This window comes from Anopheles cruzii, chromosome 3 (genome assembly GCF_943734635.1).
Source record: "Anopheles cruzii chromosome 3, idAnoCruzAS_RS32_06, whole genome shotgun sequence".
Lineage (NCBI taxonomy): Eukaryota > Metazoa > Arthropoda > Insecta > Diptera > Culicidae > Anopheles > Anopheles cruzii.
The window spans coordinates 74,888,914-74,915,723 of record NC_069145.1 but is presented as its reverse complement, the minus strand read 5'-3'; the positions used below and the strand labels follow the sequence as shown (position 1 = coordinate 74,915,723).

At 52.4% G+C, this 26,810-nt stretch overlaps 1 protein-coding gene across 5 annotated transcripts in view; it reads left to right on the top strand.

Moving 5' to 3' along the window:
* Positions 1–26,810, top strand: part of LOC128274445 (dual specificity tyrosine-phosphorylation-regulated kinase 2) — a 59,800-nt gene that overhangs the window by 10,515 nt on the left and 22,475 nt on the right. The window contains exon 1 of one of the 5 annotated variants that reach the window (XM_053012653.1): positions 1,147–1,415. The exons of the other annotated variants lie outside the window; for them this stretch is intronic. The gene's annotated coding sequence lies outside the window, so the exon portion shown is untranslated. Of the gene's footprint in view, positions 1–1,146; positions 1,416–26,810 lie in introns of those variants that run through there. 5 annotated transcript variants of the gene reach the window in all.

Sequence of the window (26,810 nt, the reverse complement as noted above, 5' to 3'; positions counted from 1 at the left end):
CAGCGAGAGCCGAACGCGCCGAACGCATCGGCCGCGGGCTTGCGTAGATACGCCACATCAAGCGCAGCCAGCCCGCGGAGTGTTGTATCAACAGAGTGTCATTGTACCCGCGCCCCACGCGGCCTCCCGCAGCACCACCACCAGGAACTGCACGCGAAGCATGTGGCGACCAAAACATGATTCATACTATGGAGCTGCGTTGCCTTACTTCCTTTTCGCTCTTTCTCTCTCACAGGCGCTCTCTTGGTCGCTCGCTCTTGCGTAGCGATAGTCTCTTTGTTCGTACTCTCAACCCGTTTTCTTTCTCTCCTTATTATGCTTTCGTATGCGGGCGCCCCATTATATATGTTGTGGCGTTTCTCTGAATCGAAAGCCGTCTCTCCTTCGTTCTCTCGCTCTCTCGCCGCGTAGCGCAATCACGGCGGTCGCCACCAGCGGCGTTGCGTACGGCGCTGCGCTCAGTCCCAGACGCGACACAGTGAGGATCGGTTTGGATTTTCCTTGCTCGTCGTCGACAGCTACCGCCACACACGGCACCAGTCCCGACGGCTCGGAGTATCCTTCCGGTGAAAATAAAAATCAGAAGAAGAATCAAGGAGCAACGAGACATATAGGATCAGAAAATCAAAACAATCGCTTTGAGTTCACCGCCGGATCGCTAGTTCCGCAGCATCCCGCAGGCAAGGAATCCGTGTAGCAACGAAGCGAAAAAGTAAATTCCGCGCACGGAACAAGATTTCGTTTCGTCCTCGCCAACCCCCTCGCCGGGGATTTAGTGTTTTGCGGTTTGCGTGTGTACAATCGTGGGCACTGCGGGCGGCGCGTGCTGCAGAGTGCGTTGCGTATTGTTTAAGGAGCGGAAATTGGAGCCGACGACGACGACGAAAGCGAGCGAGAAGCGAAACCCTAGCAAAGTCAGCATAATTGTTGCAAGCGCGCATACATTCGTCGGTGGTGGAGCATTGCAATCTAAGCAAACCGACCGACCCAGTGGTTTGTGAGTGTTTGTGTTTCTGTGGCTGTGTGTGTGTGTGTGCGGTGTTGCACAAATCTTCAACACGCGCGCTGCAGGGCTGCGTTTTGTTTGCTTTTCTTATGTTTTGAGTTAGTTTACTCGGCCCTAGCGAGCATAAAGTACACCCCACCGAAAGAAGGGGGGTTTTAAAGGCGCACCGCCGAATTAGCTGTCGCGAGGTCAATCCGATTACGGAGGACGGGCAATCAGTGCGTGTGTCTGGTGCGAGGCTCGTGGCTCGTATGTATTAGCGGCTTAGCAAAGTGTCCCTAATCAGCGCGTCATCGTCATCGGAAAATGCAATAAGTCCGGTGGGAGAAAGAGTCATCAGCGACACAAAACCTTCCACAGTAGATGTTCAGTATCGGTGTAGACCGCACAGTTAGGCAAGCGATCTCAGGTAAGCATTGGCTGCCGGGGGGAGTCCTGGGTGCTTACGGAGGACTAGAGATAATTTCTCATTTGCCAACCCCATCCGTGGTCCCTCACACACGCACCAGTCGGCAGATGGTCTGCAATTCCTATATAATGCTCGGCACATCGCCAGCACCCGTAATGGAGCGATGCTGGGGACCAGCAATCCTTTTAAATCACCCGGACAATCGGTCACGCTAACAAACCTTTTCCACTTTGTTCGGTTCGGTTGGCACCATTGGCAACGTCCATTTTGGATTTTGTCATCCATTTCCTTTTTTTGCTGTTCACCTGCCACCAGAGTGACTGCCATCCCGGAAGTGGAAAGGACACTGGTGACGGGGACGAGCTGGAGCTGGACGGGAGACGGGACGGGTTTCCCTGTGTTTGGGGGACTTTGCACATAAAACCGACGGCAAATGGAAAGCAAAAGTGAACTCAATTTCAAAGCGCATCGTGAGAGAGAGGGAGAGAGAGATAAGCCCCCCGTCGAGCGCTTTCCGATATGCTGTGCACGTACACTTACTAGGTCTATACGTTGAGAATCGGAGTTTTTTAACACACAACAATTTGTTTATAAAATGTTTATGCAACTTTCTATTTAATTCGAAGTATGTGCAATCGCTAGCTATACATTTCTCCTATCTCTCTGCTTAATCATGGATTCCCAGACAAAAGAATTCTTCGACTTTTTAAGTTAACTAATTAGTCATCCAATTTCGACTTCCTCGTAAAAAAACGAAAAGCTGCTCAGCCAATACGTGTTCCATCGATGAAAAAGAATGATATTCGGAAAGAGCCAAGTCTAGTGAATAACGCGGGGAGGGATATCAGCTTTCATCCAAGTGATTTGATAGTATCCTGAAACAGTTTTGTTTTTTGGGGACATGGAAGCCTCAGGCCACGGGTGACCAGGCGCCTCCATTTCAGAAAACAGGAACGGCTTTTTAGTCGTTTTCGATCAATGCATGGTTCAAATTGATCATTTGTTGTCAGTAGCGATCGGAATTAACGTTTTCATCAGATTTTAGGAACTTGTGAAACACTACACCTTTCTGCCCCATCAGAATGTCCTTTTTTTGGAGTTCTTGGACGCTTTTTTTTGTAAAGTCAAAATCACCATTTTGGAACTTTTTAAGCCACTTAAAGCATTGCGATCTTCCAAACACAAGTCCCGACAAGCATTTGGTGCGATTCCGAAGCAGTTTTCTTCAACAGGGGCAGAAAAATAATAATCCCCGCAAAACGTCATTTTCAGGCACAAAAGTTGACATACTTTAACCCTGTAAATGATGGGTTGCACACCGAAATAATTTATTTTTCAACCTGAACTCATTTACCTGATATCAAAACAAGGTAATGATGAATGAACCGCAAAACTGGGAAGTCCCAATCGGCAGGTACAGCAATCTTTTTAAAACTCCGATTCTCAACGTATAGACCTAGTACCACCACAGAGTCGAGTCCGGTCCTCGGTCCTGTGGGTTCTGGACCACAGCCTCCCGGGATGCGGGACGCAGGACAAAGTGGAGCGCAGCAAGCGTCGACACCAACACAACAAAGAGCAAGGAGATTTTACTCACCAACACCTTTACGCGCCGCGTGGTATGTAATTGTTTGTGCGCTGGTGCTGGTGTGTGTGTGCAGATGAAAACAAAACTCTTCTCAGAACGCGCCGCTTCGGGCGGCGCAGCATCCATCCGAAGTGCGGCCGAAGGACATTACAGTGTGTGCGAGTGTGCTCCAGTGCATGCGTGTGTGTGTGGAACGTGTGTGGAGCTGCTGTGTAAACCTCACAGCATCCTTTGTTGAGCATGGAGCACCAGTCGTACCAGGCAGGCTGCGCTCGGTTCGACCATTTTGTGTCGGCCTCGGATGCTGAAGGAACATGCTGAAGCATTGCCGTTTTGCGGATGTTTTATTTTCACCATCCTCGGGCATCCTTGAGCCCTTTGGCGAGCCTACAGTTTGTGGGCCTGTCGTCCTGGGGCGCCGCGGGGCACACATTCGCCGCACACCGCGGGTCTATCGATCTCGGTGCAGGCTTTCAGACTTCCCAAGGTTGCGAGTGATGTTTGGCGCGGCGCGCAAAAAAAGCGAGAATTTCGAGGACGATGTTCGAGACTCTCAATTATTTAGAGCAACGTTCTAACCCGGTGGGCTGTCGTCGGTCATTAAAAGTGGCTCGCGGCGCAAATATGCCAACCGACGGATACGGAAGATACTATCGGATGTAACGCACCGCCAATCTGGCCGAGGATGAATAATTCAGTGGACCCACCATAACGTTAGGTGCCGATTAATTCGTCCTCAAGGCCGCAATTTTGCGCCTGACCGAGCCGAGCCTTTCGAGAACCGCGACGACGGGCGCACGCCAGTTGTTAGATTGTTCGGCTTACGGACCGGGCTTGTAGAGAATCAGGTTATTCGAATAGGGTTACCAGCTGGCTGGCTGGCTGGCTGGCACGACGCCGAGCAACAAATCGTTGTCCCGTCTAGCCCGGCGATTTGAGCGATTGATTGATTAAAATGATTTTCCAACCCAAAAAACCAGACTGTGCTTGGGTGTGTGTGATTGATAACGGCTTCGGTCGGTGCTGGAAAAGACCCATTCGATTCCCATTTGTCTGCCTCCTAGTTGTTCGCCCACTGACCGGCCCAACCCGGCCCCGGGTGACAGGCCCGGGTGAGCGATTGTGAAGCGCTCGAAACGAAATCAAAACGAAAAGGAATCGAACCCACCAACAAATGGCCTCTCTCGGCCCTCGGCTGTGTGTTACAACCTCAGCTCAGGAAAGTTTTGATGAAAAGGGAACCGCCACCACCTACTCCACCGGCACTCCGCTAATCGCCATCGGGGAAAACTTTCACCCCACCGGGAACGCGGGACGGCCGGGTACGCCAAAAGCAGGAAGGACCTCCGGCCCCCGAAAAAACGGCGTCCCGAGTGACGGGTTTTCCAAACAATCGTAAATTACTATCAGCATTCGGAGGACGCACACAAATGCAAATGAAGGCTCTCCTCCTGTCTGTGTGCGTTTGTGTGTTTTGGTGTGCGATTCGGGTTGCGGCAGCAGCTGGCCCGAAAAAAACAACGCAGCTGAAAACAGGAAAAACCAAAACATTAATTGCACCCAACAACCACCAGGTTTCGGGTTTTCGGCGCCGAGACTGTCTTTCTCTAAAGGACCCCTAGAAAGGGGTTAAAAATATAAACAAACCGTAACGAAACCGAAAAGTAAACCAAAGGGCGACCAAAACCAACACACACACGCACACGTCGAGGGACCCACCGAAAACGAAAACGCAGGGACCCTAACCACCCGACGACCGCTGTGTGTGACGATTGTAATGAATGTAATAAATTTTTTATTTATTACACCCACACCGCGACCGGGGCCAGACATAAGAAGGGGGCCGAGAGACCCCTTATAGGGTGGGGTGGGGTCGGAAAATTCAAACCGCGCGTTGAAAATTCATTCGTTTCCCTTCGACAGCGGCCCCCGGAAGCCGGTTGTAGTGACAACCCTGGCGGCCAGACGGCGAAAGTGAGTGACACAACGCTCGCCCGCGTGTGTGTGTGTGATGCGCATTTTGTTGTTGTGTTGTGTCGCCCCCCCGCCCCCCCCCCCCCCCCCCCCCAGAGGGGTCCCCACACTCAGAGGAAACCCGGAACGAACGCCACGACGGCGTCGCGATGTAGAGCGAAGCGAATGTGGGGCCTTATGTTTGGGTCTTTTTCATGCTGCAGAACCAGTGCGACAGAGACAGAGCTAGAGAGGGAATCGCTCTCCCTCTCTCTCTCTCTGTGGTGGGACCCACCAAAAGGGCCGGAGGGACACACATTTGTCGCTGTTGTTTGGTGATCAATTAGTTGTCTAACTAACTTGTTATACAATTTACTCGATGGCTGCGATGGTTCCTCTATCCCGTGGGGGGGCCATTGGGGCCCTCGGCCCGTTTGAGGTTTTACGAAACTTTGGCCCCGCTAGTAACGCGCCCCGGCGCGAGAGGGAAAACGGTGCCCTCGGAAAACTAATATCGCGAAGCACCAAGCCGCGGTTTTCTCCGCGCCGCGTTTGCGTGGCGCCGCGCTCCGGGACCGCCCGTGAACGATGAGTTTCCGATTGTGGCTTCCATAAATTATAACCAATTACTAATGCAATTCGCGTGGAGCGCACGACGGCGGCCGGAAGAGGACGCTTTCGGTGTTTACTTGGCGTTACGAAAGAATTTGTGTACCGGAGCTCCGCGGGGCGGCGACGGCGCCGGGGGGCATCCGGGTCGTCGGTCCGGGTTGGACGCTTCATTTAGTCATAACCTCGCGATAAGAATCTTCGGCTTTTCGGCGAAAAGTTTGACAATTTGTATACGCCACCACCCGTCATCATCGTCGTACTGCCTGCCTGGGTCTGTTTTCTAAGGTTTTTTTTTTGTTGTCCGCTTTGGGAGTCTTGTTTTTGCTCTCTTTCGGATGAATAATCTGTGTTTTGGGGTGGTTTTAGCTTTGAATGCATGTTTTGGTTTGATTCGGGAGCATTAGATCGAAAGGAAATCTCTTGTGAGGCAAGTTCACCGCATCGAATGGGGCAGAGTGCGGCAAGCAAGTTCCTAGATCTGTCCTGCATTGGCTACTTCTTATTATTTTGTTAACTGCTAAGTTTAAGGTTCTAAGAGCTATGAGGTATATGGTATATGGTATATTAATATGAGTAATCTGAGCAAAAATATGATTCACAAGACATTAAATTGTTTCTCAACTCGTAAGATCGGATAAAAACCTCGAAACTAAACGATGAAGAACGTCAATTGACCTTCAATATGAGTTTTAGTGGCGAAACGACCAAATATTGAAAACATATTCGACAAAAGTGAGTTTGCAATCGGGCAAATTATCAAGGGTTATGAAAGCTGTTCGAAATGTTGATGAAATGAAATGTTCGACGAAAATTGAAGTTACAAGTCTTGTACAAGTCTGTCCTCTTTTTAAAATAGTCTCGGCAACTAACTAAGGCTAATTAAATTAAAAAGAATGGTATTCGTATGACTCTGACTATCATTATGAGGAGTTGAACTTTTCGGCTATATGTGGTCTAAATCAAAATTAGGAGGCAGATCGGAAAGGCATTGAGGTCGAGGGTGCAGTGTTTCCATAAAATTTACATGTAGGTGGCCATCCTTGGCCGTGGTGACTCGGTAGTTGGCCACTTGATGAACTTGATGAAAGAAAAAAAATAATTCGTTAAGGAACAAGTCTTGTTCGTGTAGATTTATATCTGATGATTGGGGACGATCTTGTATAATGTTATTCAGTGGTCTTAGATTGTTTAAAACCTCTTTTAGAAAACCCATTTTTACTTCTATTAAAATTTTAAAATATGTTCACCAAACGAATAGCGCCCTTCGAGTTAACGGACTACCGTTCCGGATCTCGGAACCCTTTTGCCGCACCGTGCGCGTTGCACCAGATTTAGGGCAGCTTTGTTTGCGTTCGATTAGACTTTTTGTTTACTTTCGATGCCCTCATCAATCTCAATCAATCTCAAAATTTGTAAACCAACGCCCGGCTGGCGGTCACCGTTGGTCCGGACCACTCCGGTTGTTATCAACGAACACAAGGGCGGGTTGTGAGTGAGTGGGATGCAAAGCGTTGGCTTTCTCGTCAACCGCGTGCGCCAACACACGTGATAATATGATAAGAAGCAGCAGAGGCCACCAGGGGGCTTTTCGAGTGTCGGCTTCCCACTGTCACGTAACACCCTGTGGGGCATAAGCGGGTTTCTGATGCATTTCTACACTAACTTCCGGTCCACGTCGGACCCCGGGATGGCCCGCGAAATCGGAGAAACGATGGCCGGGGATTGCGTAACGTAGCGGGCACGTGCGTGCGCGACCGTTTTGGGCCAATTTTCGCGAAGATCGTCCCGAAGATCGATCGATGTTGGTGCTGCTGCTTCGGATCATGCAATCGCACGTCGTGACTCTCTCTCTCTCTCCCTCGAGAAAGAGAAATTTGGACACCGTGCGCGGCGCTTAAAACGCAGCGTTTAGCGGAGTCAACGATGCGGAACCCGCGCCTGGTACGGCGGGGTGTGTTTATGGCCGGTCGTTGTTCTGCCGGACGGACGTGTGTGCCTTTCTCCCTGTATTCAAAAAAATAAAACGGATGGAAAAACCGACGGATGAAAGTAAGCGAACGCCCGCAGGATGGGTGGCGATGCCAATGATTTGGCCACCCTTTTATCAGCCACCCCACCCCAGAGAGAGAGAGGAGGGACACAATGGTTCGTGGAACCCCCTGGTGGAGCGCGGGGCGCGCCCAGCAAAGCAGAACGGACTGGCCCGATGCGTTTGTCGCGTTTGTCAACCCCGCCCGGGCCCGCACTCGGTTCCGTAGCCCCGGGAGGGGACCATTTACACCATCCCGGCCACTGCGACAGAGAAAGAGGGCAGTGCAGAACGAAACTTGGACTACAAATTACCCGGATATTGTTGTGCTGTTAAAAGTCTGCCGTGCGGGTCCCGTTATGGTGCGCTTCCGGGTGCGGGACTCGAAACCGTGGCTCTGGTTGGAAGAGTTGGAAGAGCTGCTTCAGTTGGTCAATTATTTTTATGTTAGAACGGGAAGAGTGCGCCATAGCAAAGTTTTGAGGCTATGTCGAGGGTTCGAACCGACGTGTTTCGTATAGACTACTTACATACGCATCTGAGACATGGACTCTGTTTAAAACTGACGAACCCCGGTTAGCTCGCCAGGCTCCGTTGGGTTGGTCATGTCATGAGTCATAGAAAGAAATGGCACTAAATCCGGGAGCTCACTAATTACTGTCTAGAGCTCTAATCAAAGTGAGTTCAAGTGTTGGTTCGCTCGTCGATTTGAGGACTGAAGTTTTGACATTGAAACTACAGACTGCGGAGCGAAGAATTCACAAGCCGTTGGTCAACTCACCTCCTCGGATGGGTCGACACGGACCCAAAAACACTTTCTTCAAGATTTTGGTCCTCATTAGTTGTGCACATATTTGTGGTGTGTCGAAAGTGCCAGATTCAGTAGGTTGTGCAATGCCCGACGCTTTTCTCGTTGTTCGCTCCGTTTGACCCTATGGTTTGTGACCTCACCCTCATTTCGGGGTGTTTCGCTGTATGACTGATAAAAGCCTAAGTAAAACAACCAAAGCAACATAAATAAACAAAACCAACGCCCAAGAAACAGAGAGAGGAAAGTCGGTTCGATGCGGCATTTCGCCTCATGTGCATTACTAATTTTAGGATTTCGCTTTCAAACCATCGGACCGGACCGTGTCCTCTCTCTCTCTCTGCGACTCCGGGTTGCGTAGGAAGTGGACGATTTATTCGTAACAAGCCGGCGTCCAGCATCGGGGCAATAAATTAGCCCCGTCACTCTCCCGGACTCCCGGCGATGCAGTTTGCAGGCCGCTAATCCGATCGAGGGGACCCTCATTTCCGGAAACAAATCTCTCCCGGTGGCGACCGCTGGGAACACGCTGATAACCCGGTCCGGTCCGCGGAGATTGTCGCAAAAGGGGGCCAAGAAATAGAAACGCCACGCCGTTCGGTGGCCGTCGATAAATCATGCATCGCGCCGTGTGCGTACGTCGGCCCTCTATCGGCGATCCGCGAAACGCATTAATCCTCTGGACTCGCGGACTCTGGTGTGTTGTGCAACCTGTTGATTAGAGCGCGACCGCATCGCGCGTCTCAGCAAAGTGCATCGCTACCAGGGGCTGGAAAATGGGACAAGGTTGGAGAGGAAAAATCGAAAGGGTTCCGCACCGCAGCGGCGGGTGGAAGTTTTTCCACATCATCCGCCGCCGCCGACGACGGCGTTACGTGACGATAGCGAAGGCCAGCCCGCTTGAGGCCGATGCGCGCGCGTTCCCAATCCGCGAGGAGCGTGAAAAACGGCCTGACGCCGCCCGCTCACGAATTCTCACGGATTCGTGTCACACACACACACACCGCGGGCCGGTCCGGTGGCCGGTTGTTTTCTTTTCTCCCCGCGAAAACGACCTTATTTCGCCGCTTCACTAATCACGTGCCGGACACGCGCGCACCGCGGGGTGCCGGCCGTGCGTGCGTGAATGGCGCAGTGCGGCCCACTGCACGCGGTGGGGGTTTATGGACCGTAAGAAGGCTTCGTGGGGCGTCGCGAAAAAAAGAAGGCATTGAATTGACGATCGGCGACTTTATGAAAGCCTCCGCGCTGCGATTTCACTCACTTGCGCAGCGCGGCGCAGGCTGCCGCGCCTCGCGCACTTGCTAATTGTCCGCCGGCCAACCGCGAGCCACCCAAAAGGGGTTTACCTAACGGCTGCCATTGCTGCTTCGCCGGCCGCCGCCGCCGCATTGTTTGGCCTTTTGCGGGTGGCGAAACTTCTGTGGCCACCGTCGGCACTTCTTGCGATCCCGGTGTCGCTCGCCACTCTAATAAGCCGCGTTTTGTGGGGCCACAATGACGAAATTTAATACCAGTGGTGCTGTGATATGATTCGGGCTGTTGACTGTTGGACTCTCTCTTCGCTCGGGGTACATAAAATTAGATCATCGATGTCGTCAGGTCGCGTGCGCCACGTTCGCGCTCGATTGGAAGTGAGATAAGCCGAAGATCTCTTAGTGATTGCCTAAGGATCTCTAACCTTGCCTTACCTTTTCATGGCACAAGGATACATGTTTGTTTCGCATTTTCTGCCACAATGGTCGAATTGAACATTCAGGATCCAGCCTGTAAAGCGACGCAGACTTCCGGTTCTATCAGACCCATTTTTCCAATCACCCGCAACATTGTTGTTAAATTTATTCATTCTTGAGTCAGCGACAAACTAAAAACCTTTTTTGTAGAACCTCTTTTATTACATCGTAATGTGAAACGAGGAGCTCAAAAATTATAGATCTTTCTTTCTCCACTGTTTGTCGCGAACTGCCCGTTTCTTCTTAGCTTTTACATCGACTCTAAGGATACTAGATGTGCGTGCGTTGTTCTAGCTATAGTTTCTAGTAAGTTCGCCAGGTGCGCTGGTGCCGGAAGCTAGGACGTACCATTAAATGCATTTTTACGCAACAATTGGGGTTTATTTTTCGTGAAACAACAGGCGTAGTTCATGCCATCTGGTTAAGAAAGATGGTAAATGTCGCCTCTAACTTAGTAAATGAATCGCACGCCTCAGCTTAGTAGTGCTGCCCTTTTGATGACCCGCTTAATTGACAGATTACATTGAAAAATTGATGAAACATGTCACCAAACGTGTGAAACCTCTGTTCCAACCTGCTATCCTGTCTGGGGTTCGGGTCCTAAGTTTTATGTTCAATCAGTGCCGGGGTCATTTGTTGTTCCTGCGCCGGACCTAATAGCTTCATCTTCCGACGGGCGATCATCATGGCCCCCGGGGGGTGGTGGCCATCTTTGAACGACGCCAGACAAATGGATTTATTGCTGCCCCGCGCCACGCCACGCCACGCATCACCCGAAACTTTAATAATAATAACATAAAAAATCACGAGACAAGGGACGGGCCAGGCTGCGTAGGGGGGTGGTCTATAAACGAGAGGTTAAGCAAACACCTTTCGAACGCCAACGTGGCCAACGTGACGCCGACAACGACAACAAGTGCCGTTTGAAGCGCTTCGACAGTGTCAACATCGAGAGAGCCCCATCAGGCCGAGGGTGATGTAAGCCTAATCTAAATTTACTCTCCTCGGCCTCGGCTTCGGAAACGATAACCACCGGCGGGTCTGGGGTTTTGTTGACCGGGAGATTAAATGAAGTTAGCTTTCACCCGTCCACCCGTCCGCCCTAACTTTCCGCCGCAGGAAGCGGCGTGGCGTCCTGGCGAAAGGTTCGCGTCGAGCGGCAGAGCCATCCGCGAGCTGCATGAACTATCGTGAAAGTGTTTCGCAAAGTTTGGCCTCATCCGGACAGCCCGATCGATCCGTCAAGCGGCATACGGGTCAGGGTTTTCTGGGGGTTCCGATATTGAGAGGTTACTCCAAGTCAACAGCAGCCCGGAACGCGAAATGGTGGGTGCGCTAGGTTTGTGGCTAATTTTAGACAAACTCAACAACATATTGTTAGGTGGCCCACTGGAGCTGGAGGAATTCATTCACAAAACCTTCTCGCGGTCAGTGGTACAGTCGCGAGCGGGCGAGGTTTGTTGATTTGGGGGACACCGACCAAAGAACCGACCTAGAGCCGGTACAGTGCCCTCTTCTGGGCATCCTGCGAATGTTCCTCTTGAGCTGTCAATTTTGTGTTCGATGCTGTGTTGGCCTTCCCCGACATGTCTGGTGTGCACTTCCGATGGCATCCACTTGGAGTGCGACTTAAATTACATAGTTTCGTGTTACGGGGCCGGTTCGGAACCAAATATTGGTGGGTTGTCCGGTCGCCAACCGGACAGTTCTTGAGCTGCACACCCAGGCAGCGTACACCTACGTTGCGCAGAATCGGCGCAACGGCCTCTCCCACGGCAACTGGACCCCGGGACCTGCCGGCCGAAGTCATGGATCATTAATTGACCGATTGACGTACGAGGCCGCCAGCCATCCAGCGGTCGCTCGATGTGGAGCTACTTCAGGTCCATCGAGAGAGCGGGCGTCTAGAATTTAGGACAGGGCAACCAACCTTTCGGACCCCGGACCCCTGGGAAGGAAGTTAAAATTTAAATAATACAATCTACCAAACTCCGAGAACCGACTCCACGAGATTCGTAGGTCATTCGAACCCGCCGCCGCCGACGACCTCACACACATAACCGGTCGTTCGGGTAGCTTCTTAGGGTCTCCACGGGGATACCCGGAGCGAAAGAGAGACAGAATGAGAGAGAGAGAGAGAGTGGTACGGGTTGGGTTTCTTGAGCTGGGTCGGCGGCGAACGCAGGAAACGACGCCCATGCCGTCCCGTCGTCCGATCGCGATCGTTCATGTCGGATCCCGCGCGCCGGGAGGAAAGCCAACGCCGTCGCTGGGCGTGCTGTGAATCAAGAATCAAGAATCATCGTGTCCCGGGCCTAGGGACGGACGGATCTCTTGTGCCCCCAGAATATTCCCGGTGTGGGGTTATTGATCTCGTTCGTTCTCTTTTCCGTCCTCGCCGTCGGTGGGTTGCCTCTTGTGCTCCGCGGTCCTCGGCGGCTGAACCGGTTACGATCATTAAAAAGCACAATGGCTATGTGTGTGCGCCCGCCCGGGACCCTTGACCGGGCCTGAGTGTAACAACCATCGCCGTCCGTGATCGCGCGGCTACCCCTCGGTAGACGTTCTCGGAGTCGGCGTCTATCTGTCGTTTTCGTTTTGACAGCCTCAGAGGGACTACTGGCAGTTCAAGGGGGGCTGGGCTGGGCTCTAGCACACAGACAACTACAACGCGGATAGACGCGTCCGCGCGTCGGGCGTGGACTTTGGCCGATCGGTTGCGCCAATGCGCCAATTCCTGATCGTGATCTACCCGAGCAGCCGACAGAGAGTGCGTTACTCCGACTCCGAGTTACTTCCTGGTGATAAGCGGACCACTAGGCCATAGGCGGTTGAGACCCGGAGCTCGCTAATTGACGATGATTGGCAATGTCAAACATTGTGCGAGTGTGTTATCAATTGGGTGTCGGCGCGCAGGACGATGCCCTCGCGCACGGTTGAAGATTTCGGTCCCGGAGTTGATCGTCACCAGAGTGAAGGACAAGGTTGTGCCCGGTGATCCAGATCGCGCGCACAGTTCGGCGGGGTGTTAATTAGACGTACTGGACGGAAAGACGTCTCGTGGGGCGATGACGGGAAAAAGTGGCACCGATCGCGCCACCCCTAATGGTGCTAATTGTGTGTTGTGTCGGCGTCGGCACGTTGATTGCGTGTGCGGTGCTGTGATGCGTGATAAGGGCGCCCCCCGCCGTGGATTGGTTTCACCTTCACCGAAAACCCGATGAACCGTGCGCCTCTGTTGGTTTTTGGAGAGGACACGCGCGGGCGCGAAAGTGAAGTTCGCGTGAAGCGATCGCTGACCGCGAGGAAATCGGAAAGAAGCTCCTCGGGCGGGCCGCGGCCCAATCAAGAGCGAAAGTTTCGATTGGCTTTTGGACTAGCCTCTTTGTGGCGTGGGTATCTGGGAGGAAGTAACGGAAAATCGAGGCCGACGACGTCTACGATGCGGCCTACGCAACCCGACCGTCAAGGAAAGTTGCGGTCGGGCGACTGGGCGACCTTAAACTTAATTGTTTTTTTATTGAAACTTCATTTATGGATGCCTCACGTCGATCTCTAGACTAGAGGGTTCCAGATGGGTTCATGGACAGGAGCGTCTTGTTGCGTCAAGATTTGCCCGGCACACCTTACTGCTATGGGACACCGTCATCGTCAGGTAGAGGTTACACCCGGGCCCGGGGGTGGATAGAATCCAATAAAGCACTCCAGGGGCCAGGGCCTAAGTCCAGCGTTTTATATTACAATTTATCTTCTGCACTGCAGTGGCGCTCTTTGAGCGAGCCAGCGACAGCGACAGCCCTTTTCTGCTTCTTCTTGCTGACGGTACCAATGTAAATAGAAGAAAACGAGGAGCCAACGTAACGCTGCCGAGTACATCTCCACGCCAGCATCGCGGCCACTTCAGCTCCTGTAGCGAACGGAACGAGAAATTCATAGAGTGCAACTCGTTTTTCAAGTTCTGCTCAAGTTGTCTTGTCAAGCTGCCTGTGCCTGTGTGTGTGTGTCTGTGCTCCCTTCGCGCCTCCCTGCGGTCCTCGGTCTTCCCCACGAATCGGATGCCGAGCGGGCTACATCTTGCCTTGGAGAAGCTCACGGTTATGAGGCTCGGGAGGGCGAGATTTTACTTTCACGGCCTTTTCACCCGTTTTCTAGGAACGGAAGGATGCCGTGCCCGTCTGTGTGTCGGTGTGTGCGAAACAGCTGAACACGGCACGGCAAGCCCACCACAACCCTGAGTACAGTTATGTCGCCCGGGGGCTCTTCGCGGCCGCCCCTGATATGGTGTCGCGCTCTCGACCGGTTCGCGGCCCATCCGAGGCTCTATCGGGCGCGGAGCCTCGGAGTTTTTTTAGGCCCTCCACAGCCAGCCTGTTCCTGGTCGTGACTCTGGTGCGCTCTAGGGGCTTTCCAGTTTTTCGGTTCGTTCCACACGCACACGCCAAGGTGAAATCTAATCGCCCGGGCGGGATGTTTGTGATTGCCGCGACGCCGACAACAGGGAGATAGTGAGGCCCGCGCGGTGCACGCGTGCTGCATCGTCGTGTGTAGATAGTGATAGTTTCCCAACAAATTAGGGACACCGCACGAAATAGGTTATCGGTATATCAGATCAAGGTGTTTGCGAGGGACGCTGGCCCCTTTTTTGTAGAAGGTCAAAATGGAACCCGCCTGGAACATTAGGTTGCTCAACTGATACGGGTGTAGCACTATAGTTGCTTCCACTCAACTCGCTGGGCCCCGGGACCGATCAGAATCGGATCCTTAGAGGAGAAGGTACGACCATGAACCATGAGATGAGAGTGTACACACCCCGGACCGGGTCGATGGATGCTGAGCACCCACAGAGGGACCGAGGGCCGCTCGTTAGTGTCGAGGTCGTAAGACCTTGCTCCCGATAACCCGCCGGCTCCTCCGTGGGAAGGACGCGCCACCGCGTGTGGGCATCCTCCTCGTCAGTCGGCACTGGACGGACGGACGGTGTCACTGGACCGTTCCAGGGTCGCTGGAAACTATCCGCGCCGCTGTGGTCTTTGTCCGCGACGAAGATGCCAAGAGAGATTTCTTTGCCGTCGGAAGCGGCGGGCTGCTAAATGTCGCGACTAGCCGACGTGTGTGAGTGAAATATGTGCATTGCGCGGCCGGACCTCAAACATGGAATCACTCCACATGCGGTAATTAGATTTTAATCTACGCGCTCGCTCTCTGCGTGCACAATAAATTACGAACGGACCGATAGGTGCCGACCACGGGGTGACCAATAAAATAAATTACCGGTCGGTCGGTCCTCGGTTTGGTCGGGCTGATGTCCCGAGAGGCTGTTTGCCATTTCGAAGGCACCACGCATCGCGGAACCGGTTTCAACCGGAGCGATAGAGAGTGAGGTGTCGCGGCGTAGAACGCTGAGGGTTCCAAATCATTCTTCGCAGCAAACCGTGACGAATCTGGCTCGGGTTGCAGTAAAAAAATTAGCGTCAATTAAACGGGCGTGTGTCACTAAACGGCTGCGGGTTCCCAGGAAGTGCTGCGGCCTTAGAAATGAGTAGGTACTGGGTTGGTCAATAAGTTTTGTGGTTCAATAACAGAGCGCACTGCTACTTATGTTGGTACACTCTTCATATGAACGTATCTGAAGTTTCATTTCAATCTGTCACTTCGTCCTTTGTTTACAGCCATTTAGTATCGACATGTCACAGTATTGGAAAAAATCAAGTATTTTCAAGTGATTGAACTTTTATTTTTGGAAGGTTTAAAAGCAAAGGAAATTTATGAACGAATGTTGAAAGTATATAAGGACTCTTCGCCTTCAATTAGTGCAGTAGAAATATAGGTTGCTGAATTCAATCATGGTCCCTTGAAGCGATCCACGTCAAGGACGTCCAAAACAGTAGCAACACCTGAAATTGTAGGAAAAATAGAAGATATCGTATTGGACAATTGTAGAATGACTGAAAAGAATTTAGTATAAGGCCTAGGCATCTAATTCGGCATTGGAATTTAGTTGGAACAAGCGTAGTGATGGTCAGGGAGACGATACTGAATAATAAAGTGTATTTCAAACCATAAATTTATGTTTTTCTTATCGAACCGCAAACCTTATTGTTCAGCCTGGTATCTCGGCTGGAGATCCGTAGTTCCGCACTGTTGGACTGGTCAATTAACAGCCTTGGCGCTTGGTTCGTCTTGTTTGCGGTGAATCACGCCGTTCCGGAGAGAGACCCTAGGACCCCGCTTCGTGAATCATTATGCTGGTGGTCCCCACCGTAAACTCCGAGAAAGTCCTGCCTCCGGGAGTTACCGGTTGACTAGGTCACACACTGGTACCACTCCGTGCCCTGTCACCAGTCCTCGTTAGGGAAGTGTCGAAAGTCCGTTGCTTCGTCCGCGGATCCCGCTAATCTCTCTCTGAGCTGGGCTGGGCTATGCTGGGACGGGGTTTCGGGCGAGGCGCTAAAAATAGGGCCGGGAACATTTCGCCGCGCCGCATCCAAGGGCCACCGCATCGCCAACTGACATCGCCGGCGTTGAGAGGTGCCAAAAATAGATTTTCAATGTTACCACGCACAATGTTGCGCGTGCGAGTTTCGCGCGTCGCGAGTAGACGCGTTGTTGTTATGCGCCCAAACTCTGATGGCCGGTTTTTTTTTTCGGGTGTTTCCAAAACATTCGCCCCCTCCGACGATGATGACGATGATGTTCCGTGTCCGGCGTGCTTGGTAACAGATCGCGGAAATACGCACCTCGGATGAAATGACGGCGGCAGCTCCAGGAAGCGTCAAAGTTCAAAGTCCTCAGACGGGGGGTTTCCGACACAGACCGTGGCTGGCTGGGCTGAATCAGCTGGTCGGTGTTCGACGAACGATTGACTCATTCGCGCGCTACCGTGATTATTCTTAATGGACTACCGATGATGGCCGTCGTGAGGCGAGCATCATCTGTCGCCGCGTCGACGACCTCGGGTCCGGTGAGTCACAACAGAACGATCCGCGTGGGGCTCCTCCGAAAGTGGGACACGGTGTGGATCTTGTTGCAACATGATGCGATGACGATGCTGACGATGCACATCGCGCACACCCCCGGCTAGCCTTGTCGCGGCGTAATCTCGTCTCGACGTACTCGAGACGTACCACGGCCAACCTCTTCTCTCTCTCTGCGGAACACTGCGCACTGATCGGGCACCGGGAACCCGACCGGGGCTCGACCTTCTGCAGCCCAAACCGGTGCTCTGTGCAAACCCGGTGGCGTATCGATTCGCGACGTCCCGGGAATCGATGGTCACCGAATTGACAGGACCGCGCGCGCCATGGAAACTGGTTTGGTGGGTAGCAGCAAACCAAAGAGGGCAACCAAACACCAGCACACCCGAGGGTCCTGCAAAACTGCATCCAGCCCCGCGCAGTGCAGTTTTTTTGCGGCCGTTTTTTCGCCTCGACACTCCCCGATTGCAGCCAATCGCGCCGCCGCCCCGAAACGACAACACAACGACGAAAATGGCAAAAACAACCACCGGAACACGAGAATCGCGGAAATGGCCTCAAAAACGGGGGGACAGAAGGGCACACGGTGGGGGGTGTGCGCGGATGAGTGTCTGGGTCACTGGAAACGCTGAATGAAACACAATCATCGCCCGTTTCCTTTGCCCGGGGGGGGTGGGCACGGAAATGGCACCACTCCGCTCAGTCAGCAATCGGTATTTGCAATTATTTTGTTTCATAGTTTTGATTCAATTTAAAAAATATACACTCGGGGAATCAGTTGAAGAAAAGGGTTTTGTGGTTTTGGGAATAATTTCGCCGAAGGATGTGCTTTGGGAACACAATTTTCCTAGAATGATTATTGTGCTCAGTTTAATTGAAAATAACTTCTACAGCAAGTTCCGAATTCTTCTATCCAGTTATTCGATTCAACATTGCTTCAAGTTCTGCGATACTGAAACTGTGGGTCAGTAGGTTTTGAGCTTGATTTTTACACATCAGATCTATCCAAAAGTAATTCATTACTTTTCCAATAGATGGACCGAAAGGTTTTATTGGGATTTTGTTACTTTTTATCTTCTTTTCTGCTATTAGATCTCCTTGTATCATTTTCACTCTATCGCCGTCGACGAATCTTATTTCAACGCGTGGAGGTTCATTTCCCAAATAAAAATATTGATCTAACGTGATGCGTTAATTATTTCTGACGTTTCGTGATACTCTCTGAAGACCCGAGAAGGTGACGCTTTGAACCGGTTCGCATCATCATCACAGTTGGCCGAGAGTATTGCCACTCCGAGAGTGTCATAATGGGCCAAGTGTCATAATTCGCAGGAAAAGTTCGCAGCGGCTTGGCTTTTCCGGAGAAACCCGGCCAAAATATTCCACGTTTCCACGAAAAGCCGTGAAAAATAATCGGACCAGTCGGAGCAGCAGCACACCTGTCACACGCGCGAAGCACGATCGGGCCTTCGAGGGTGTCTTCTGTTTCTCTATTTTTGAAATAACGTTTATAGAGCAACACCGGCGCTTGGAGAGAGGCAGAGAGAGAGAGAGAGAGAGAGAGAGTTTGTTTGCCTTCCTTCCACTTCTTGGTCTTCTTGGTCGCCGTCGTCGTCCTGAACTCGCTCGCGTGAAAATCGCGACCCACCGCGCGTCCGTCCGTCATCGGTCGACAAAACGGCGACAAATTTCGAAAACCATCCACCAGTCATCAGGGAGCCGGGATGATCCGAGTTTTCGTGTTCTGGGTTTTCTCGTTAGTGGCACAAACCGTGACGCGCTGGTGACGAAAGATTTTCGATCGCGTTCGAAGTAGGATGAAAACCGTAGTCACAACGACGAACGCGCGCCATTATCGCCACCCGGCCCTGAGACCTCCGGACGCGCTGGTCCGGGTTGTGCAACGAAAGTGAGTTTGAGACGAGTGCGTGCGGTGTCCGTGACAGTGCGCGGCTCTTCACGCTACCTCCGGTTTTCCGTTTCACGCAGGGATTTTCCCCTGGCGGCGGCCGGGATTTTTCACTTCGCCTTGCTTCACTGTGCGGCTCTTTTAATTATTTTTACTCAGTCGCGGTTGGGCTTTATTTTGATTCACGAGCAGCGAATTCTCAAGCCTTCGTGGTGGTTGCCTCTCAGTGGTCGAGGTACGAGGTGAAACCAGGCTCAAACTCATCCGGCCAACAAGGTCTTCAAGCCTCGAGCGATAAGCGAGTCGATGGATTTCTGCACGTGTGGCTGGTGTTTCGGTGCTTCGGAGTCCTTCGGAGTAGGCGAAAATTGGCCGCACGAGCAGCACGAGATGTTTTCAAGGACGTGCCACGTTCCGCCGGAGCCGTGTGTTAGAAATCGGAGATTTTCTCCGTTGCCGCGGACATGAAAATTCGATTCGTACATCCGAAGGCCATCGGGGAACTCTCTCTGGGATGAAGCAGTTCTTTTTAACGAGGCCTACCAGGCGATTTGCGTAATATACTGACAGAAAATGATCCACCACCACCATCCACCACGAGCGTAATGCAATAAAAGCCACCCAATAAATGGCATTTGCTTTCCCGACCATAAAACATTGCAGAACAAGAAAATGAATAACCAACGGCGAGCGTCAAAGTGCCATTCGCGTGCGCCCCAGTTCTTATCGTCTTTCGTAGAAAGATTAAGGACGGCTTCGAGTGCACCAAAGCGCCGCCATCGGAACATGTTGCATGCGCAACAACGCTTTCAACACACGCCAGATGATGCATCATGTGCCATGTGTTGTGGATAAGAATTTGCACACTTTCGCCAAAAAGGCAAAACCCAACAGTCCGTCCGTTGCCGTTACGGAGCCGTTGATTGGATTAAGTGTAATTGAGCATTACTTATGAAGCGAGCGCACTGCGATGAGATCGAACTCCATTTATTCTGGTTCCATTCCGGCCACCACTTTGTATCGTGTCCGTGTCGTGAGGTGAAGTGGCGCGGCTCTGTGTACATGTTGCTCGTGCCACTCGACGACTCGGCGAGGTATGAAATATTAAATGGCGGAAGTACGGCAATAAATAGGAATATCTCTCCGGTCCACATCCGGCGGTGGTGGTGCACCTTCGTAGCGCAACCTTCGACAGCACCGAACCCGGTGGATGCCGGTCGGAAGTTCATTGGAAACGTGACTACGGATTCGATGGTGTCCCCCGATGTCGTTATGAAAGGACGTGCTGATACCGATGTTTTCTTGTCGGTTTTTTTTTCTGGCGGCACCAACGGATCGCCGTTCGTCGAAGGTCGTCGAATCAGAAATTGGTTTTCTGCATCCGATGCGTGCGTGTGTGCGTGACAATCATTATCAGCGAACCTCTTCTGGGGTGCTTCTATTCTTTTAATAGAGTATCCGGTTTTTGCATGCAAGAGCAGGTCCCCCCGGATGAGAGGCGGCACTCGAAATAGGCCTTATCCCCAACATCGAACCCCGGCACGTCTTGGGTTGTGCGCAGAAAGTGGGCTTAGGCTGGCATCATTTCCATAAAATTACCCAGAATAATATGGCAGTAATTCTGGTGGAAAGCTTTTTTTCCGCATAACGCGGGGTCTCTTGCCCGGGCCGGGGAACGGGTTAGTAAATATACTACTCGCTGTTCGTAGGGCCATCGAGAGTGGCGCAACGCAACGCTACAGATGCTGTCAAGGCTGTGTGGTTTCATCAGCCCCCCGCACCTAACATATGACGCCCAACGGCAAAAGGACACACAAATTAAACTGTGCGCACTCGGAATGCTAATCTCTGGCAATCTATCTACGCCAGCGTGTAGGGCGCGCGTAAGATGACGCCATCGGGATCCCTTCGAGCGCGGGGGGATGAACGCGTCTTGGCGCGCTCGCGTCCCTGACTTCAATTCGGGACCAAAACGCGAGGGTTGTGTGGCCAACGTTGGCGTTGCGAATGCGTTTTGTTGGCTGCTGCTTCGGGGTGTGACTTTTATGATTCCGCTCGTTTGCGGAGAGCGTACGGTAGAAGTCAAATCCCCCGCCGCCGGGCATGTAGAACACGATCAACAATGCACCCGCGACGCGTAGGATTTAGGACATGCAAAGTGCATTTGCATGTGGCTCCCGGCTTCGGATTGGATCGATCGAACCGATCTTAGCGATCGGGGTTTATTCTGACCTCAACTTAAGCGGCGTCCAGTCATCCATTTCGCCTTATTTCGTGACATCGGCTCGTCGGGCCGAATCTGCGAAATGAAAGCGAAATTCTCAGAAGAAACAAAAATCGCCTCCGCGACTGGCGAAGTCCGGTGAGCGGTTCGGAACCGACAGACATCACAAGCGTTTCATTACCTCATAATGTCCAGATAAGAAGCTTCCCCCGACCTGCCATCCGAAAATGAAGTGGAACCGGGCCCAACGTGACACGGACAATTGCTGGCTGTCACCGAAACTACCATTTGTTGCCCATTCCGCAAAGCATGATGTCTCGGGACGAGCGTTCCGCGGGAAGCCGTGTTGACGCGGGCCGCGGCAGTGATGGATTTCCGACACCCAGGCGAGGCGGGCCACTTCAAGCCCATCAACTGCCAGACGCCGGTCTCCCGAGTCTGGAGCAGCGAAACAGGAAACAATTCACTAATTATACTGGGCCGCTGTGTTCTAGCCGCGCGACCTAGGCCGGTCCACCCGGTTAGGATTACACCCGGGCTACGGGATCGGGATGACTCACCGCTGCTGCTGGCTCATTAATATTGGCGTGTCGGTGTGTGGTAATTTTAGTCGCCACAGCCTCTTACAAACGAGGAGCTCTCCACTTCGGATCTTCGGTCTTAAGGCGTAGCAGTCGCAGTAGCGCTAAGCCGGTTCGTTCTGGCCGCGGCCCCCCCCCGTGGGTTCTGGTTTCTGGTGCGCAGTGCAGTCGCAGTGACGACCCACCATCCGACCACCTCGGCTCAAGTTCAGGTTACTGGCGACGGGTAATAATTCATTTCCATTCGCTCGCGCAAACCGTGTCGCGCCGGCGTGATGCGTGATGCTGGGAGTGGCCCGGCTCGACGTCTTAGTTCGTTAACCTCCTCTAAGGAGCAGACGTACGCGGCTCGGTCCGTCTTGCTCTGGTTTCGCCTTTTTGGTTCGCCTTCGCAACGAACGGTGTCGGTGTTAATTAGAATCGTCCCCATCGTCGTCTTGGAACATCATCGTCGTGTGCTTCACGTGGGTAATGAACCGTTAGCCACACACACAGAGTGCGTCACCACGATGCAAAGCCACGATCGAGCCGGAACACACTGAGGCGCGGAAAGTGAAAGTAGAACCTCCATCGGGGAGAAGGGAGAAGCACCCTAGAAAGCCGACTCCCGAAACAAGTGCCTTCAATTAGCGACCATTAACTTGGCCTGGCCATCACGGGTTGGGAGGGTCCCGAAGATTAGGTCCCGTTTGTTTCGGGTCCGCTTGGGGTCAACCTGACAGTGCGGAGGACCTTTACCGTTGGCGTTTAAAATTTAATGACCTTCACAGGACTGTTTGTTCCCAATGGCGGCCCCAGAGAGACTCCTCTTGACGAGAGCCCTATAAACTGAGCCCGGTAATGAGGGTGGATTGGGACACTCTTTCAATTTACACTCCCATCACGTTTTACGACGACGGCGACCAGATGGCCAGACCAGGTGTGCTGCGTGTCTGCTGGGACCTGAATGGGACGCGGGTTTTGAAGTTGGAGAAATTATTCAAATTGATGGTCGTCATCCCGTCCGAAAGGGTTTCTTGGGGTTTTTGTGTAGGGCTCCACGCTGGTGGTGGTTGTTAACCGGGTGAATGGGCCGCCGAAACATTAATGTTGGGGCGTCTTGACCCGCCAGACACAAGCAACGTCCATCAGAACGTCGTCCGCCGTCCAGCGCGTTGGCGTTTGCTTCATCTCGCACTGGCGACGACGTCATCATTAGTTTAATTGTACAATTTTCGGCGCAAGGTCAATGGCCTCCCCCCCCGCCGATGCAAAGCGGAGACTGCGTGACAAGCCGTTGCGTGGCCGTTTTACTTTAAATGGTGCTCGTTCCGTCGGTTACCGGTTCTCGCCAATCCAAGCCGAATCTGCGTCCCCGGAACCCTGGTGGTGGCTCACCGTCACACAGTTCCTTTGCCGGCCCCCCGTTGCCGTCTGGGGGCCGTACTCAATGAATTTTAATTAAATTAAGTAATCATACTTTACGACACCGGGCCACGCATCATCCCACGAGTTGCGCCGAACGGCTGGGGCCGCCGGGAGCCGCCCGGGAACCGTGACTATCGTGTCACCTACCGCTTCGGGGTCTGGCCAGCTGTCGGTGGGTCTGGTGTGACCTGGGGAATACACACAGCAGAAGCATGGTTTAAGTATCTTCCACCGGCACCCGCCCGATAGTGCCAGCTGATAATGCTCGGTAACCGGTTTCGTCACGCGGCTCACACCGGGTCGGGTGCTGCCGGAAGACATTAATTGGTACTTTTGTGTGTACCCGCTGGGAACCCGGCTCGTTGTGGTTCTTGGCGCAACTCCTGCACCCGTGCTGTGTATGTATGTTTTCTCAATTATCAGCAGATTACGTGGCGTCTTCACCTTTCGTGGGTTGCATCTTCTGGTGCGGCGCCTACTGCGACCTTCCACGTGGGGCGCAGCAAACCTGTCACGACTTTTACCCCGTTCGGCGTATCTTCCTCCGTTTCTTCGGTGGCTCTCGTTATTGTGTCTCAAGATGGGGCTTAAGATATGCAAAAAGGCGCGCCTCCACGCGCCATCACTCAAAGGCCTCTCATCCGTTGCTCCGATGGCCGTTACAAACTGCTAACCGTTCGCGTGTGGTTCTTGTTATGCAAGCGTCCCTCTATTCCGTGGTTCCTCTTCGCGTGCCTTAATTTGATGCTCGTTAGCTTGGGCTCGATGGAATTCGACGACCGTTGGCTTGGTTTGGGCCGTGCGTTCCCATCGCCGATTTGTCCGTTAAAAGTTCTTAAAAATCGCGCCTCGTCGGATGTTTCGCCGGAGTGGTGGTCTGAATAGACGAGTGATCGAAACGGTCGACGACGACACTTGAGTCTGGGCAGAGCTCTCTGCTAGTTGGAGCAACCGTTGTGCTGTCAAACGCCACAGCCACAGCATTCTGGGATGCGAAAGTGAAACGTTACAAACTTCTCACGGTGCGTGGTGTGTGTGAAGCCGAAATTATTGGTCGTCTCCCGTTGTTGTTGTCTCTTGTTTCGCAATCAATGCCGAGATGCCCAGAAGGCGGCGTACGATGAATAACTTAATGGCTAATGAGGAAGGACATCCTGAAATTGAATCCCGCATCAGGCTTCCTTGCCTCTCGCGGCTGGTGGTGACGTGTTTCGGTTTCTAATCCGGTTCTTGGACGCACCCGGATGGCTCTGGGAGTTGTGAATAATGGCCGTACTTTCCAACGATCTTCCGATTTCGGCGTATGTTCGCGGTTCCCAATTACGCGGGCCAAAAATCACGTAATCACCGGCACACAAACACACACAGAGAGTTATGCGTGTGGGCCACGAGGCTGATATGTTTTTATCATGAGCGCGGAACGAGTGGTCGCGAGTTCGAGGGGAGTCGTGTGGTCGATGCGAAATTGAACTCGGTTCAAACGCCAAAATCCGCGTCGGTAGGGTATTAGGTTTGTATGTGAAAATTATTCTAATTTTAGGAGCATGAAAAAAGGCGCACAGCGTCGTACCGCACCCCAGAAGAAACACAGAGAACCTGCGTGTGTGTGTGTGTGTGCGGGGCCATCCTAAACCCAACATGATGCTCTCCGCGTTGCTGCCCTCCGTCTGCCGCCGGTTCGGTACGATGCGTCGGTTGGCAGCTTTTTGGCTCGATTAAATTCAATTTGTCCGACGGGGGGGGGGGTCGGGAGGTTCGGGGTTCGCAGCCCGACCCTGAACCGGCAGCGTCTTGAGTACATCCCTATCGCGCTTTCTCTCTCTCGCTCTCGCGATCGATCGCGGTTCCTGATCGATCGACGACCCGCAAGACGATGGGAAAACTGTTTACCATCGACAGCCACGTCGGTTGACGCGGATCGCGGAAGCGATTGGCGATGAGCGGGAGATAAATCGCGGCGTACGGTGCGAGAGGGACTCGACCCCCGTGGGGCGGGGTGCACTGCTTCCGCAACCCGGCGCGCAACGGCGTTGTCTTGCCGCCCTGCCAAGACACTAAAAATAGTTGGCCGGCAATGTTTGTTGTGTTTGTGTCTCGGATTCGGAGGCCTGAACACGCGTCACCGAATCGGCGCCGTGTCCGCGAGATGCACTAGAGGCGGGCTGAAGACGATGACCGATGGTATGATGCAATTGGGAGGGGGGCGAGACCGTTTTTTAGGATGCTTAATTAAAACTTAAATCATTGACGAACCGTGGTACGGATGGGATCGATATGCCTAACTGATGGGGGACACTTATTTGGGCTTGGCTTGCGGAAGTCCACCAAATTCGAACTAAATACCAATTCAAGAGAAAGGTTATAAAATTCTTAAATTGTTGCTCTCTCTGTTGCCAACAATTTAAAGAAAGGGCTGAAATGGTCTACATTGGCTCAGATCCTGATAAAATCGATGATTTGAGTGAAAAACTGGGAAGAATCAGTCAATCAGGTTCATTCAAAGTAGTAACATTTTAAGTTTTTGGTTCCAAAACCGAACCGATCTTCTCGGTAGTCCCAAATTGAGGTTTAAAGCGTAGCAATTCATTAAAAAAATCCATTTTCATTGTAACTTTCTTTAAGAAAATGTTTGCCTTGTCGGAATAAGTGTTTCCTTTGAGTAATGTTGATTTTTGTTGAGTGAAAATCCTATTCCGTTTCCATCCAAAAACTGTCTGAACTCTCTTCGGGACAATTGATTCCTGCGAATCGTATCATCCTGATGTGGGGCCGAACACAGGACCGTAATGTGTGGAAACTATGTTCCGTTTTGTTCGGAATGCTGTTGCAATCCCTGCACGGAACGCAATGAACGAGTTTCGATCCTCGGCATTTATGGAACGATTTATGCTCCCTTTGCTCTGCGCTACTGTTTACTTTACGGATGACGGAAGCTGGAGCTGGAGCTGGAGAAGGAATTTGGATTTTCTCCTGTCATAACATAACGCCCCTCCCCCGCAAACCGATGCAAATAATGGTGAAAGAGAGCGGGACCCCGGGACCGGGGCTTTCCAACTTCGACGTGTGCAGTCATAATTTTCCACATCGCCTGCCAGAAGCGCATCGTGGGGCTGCCGCTGGTGCTGCAACCCCACAATTTACAACCCGCTCGCCGCTCCGGGCGGCCATCTTCCATATCGAGATAATTGAAAGGTTTTTCTCTCTCTCTATCTCTGTCTCTCTCTCGCTTCGTTTAATTTACAACCAGCATTTTAGTTTTCACACTTTTCCCTCGTCCTCTCGGCCCGCCTGCCACGGGGGGTGCCTCAATTTCTCTCCGTTTCCAATTTGGTCCCTTTTCCATCCGTCCCCGCGGCATCCCCGCGGTGTGGAAAGCGTAACCGATTTGGTTGCTGTTGTTGTTGTTGTTTCGTACCTTCTTCTCCCCGGCTGTAATATATCTATTACACGCCAGACCAACCTCTAGGCCGGCTCCTGGCTTTCCTTGAAACTGCATCTTGCGCCCGTACGGTCGCCGGACACCAAACACCACGGTAATCGGAACATGTTAAACAATTTCATCACATCGGTGCACTCC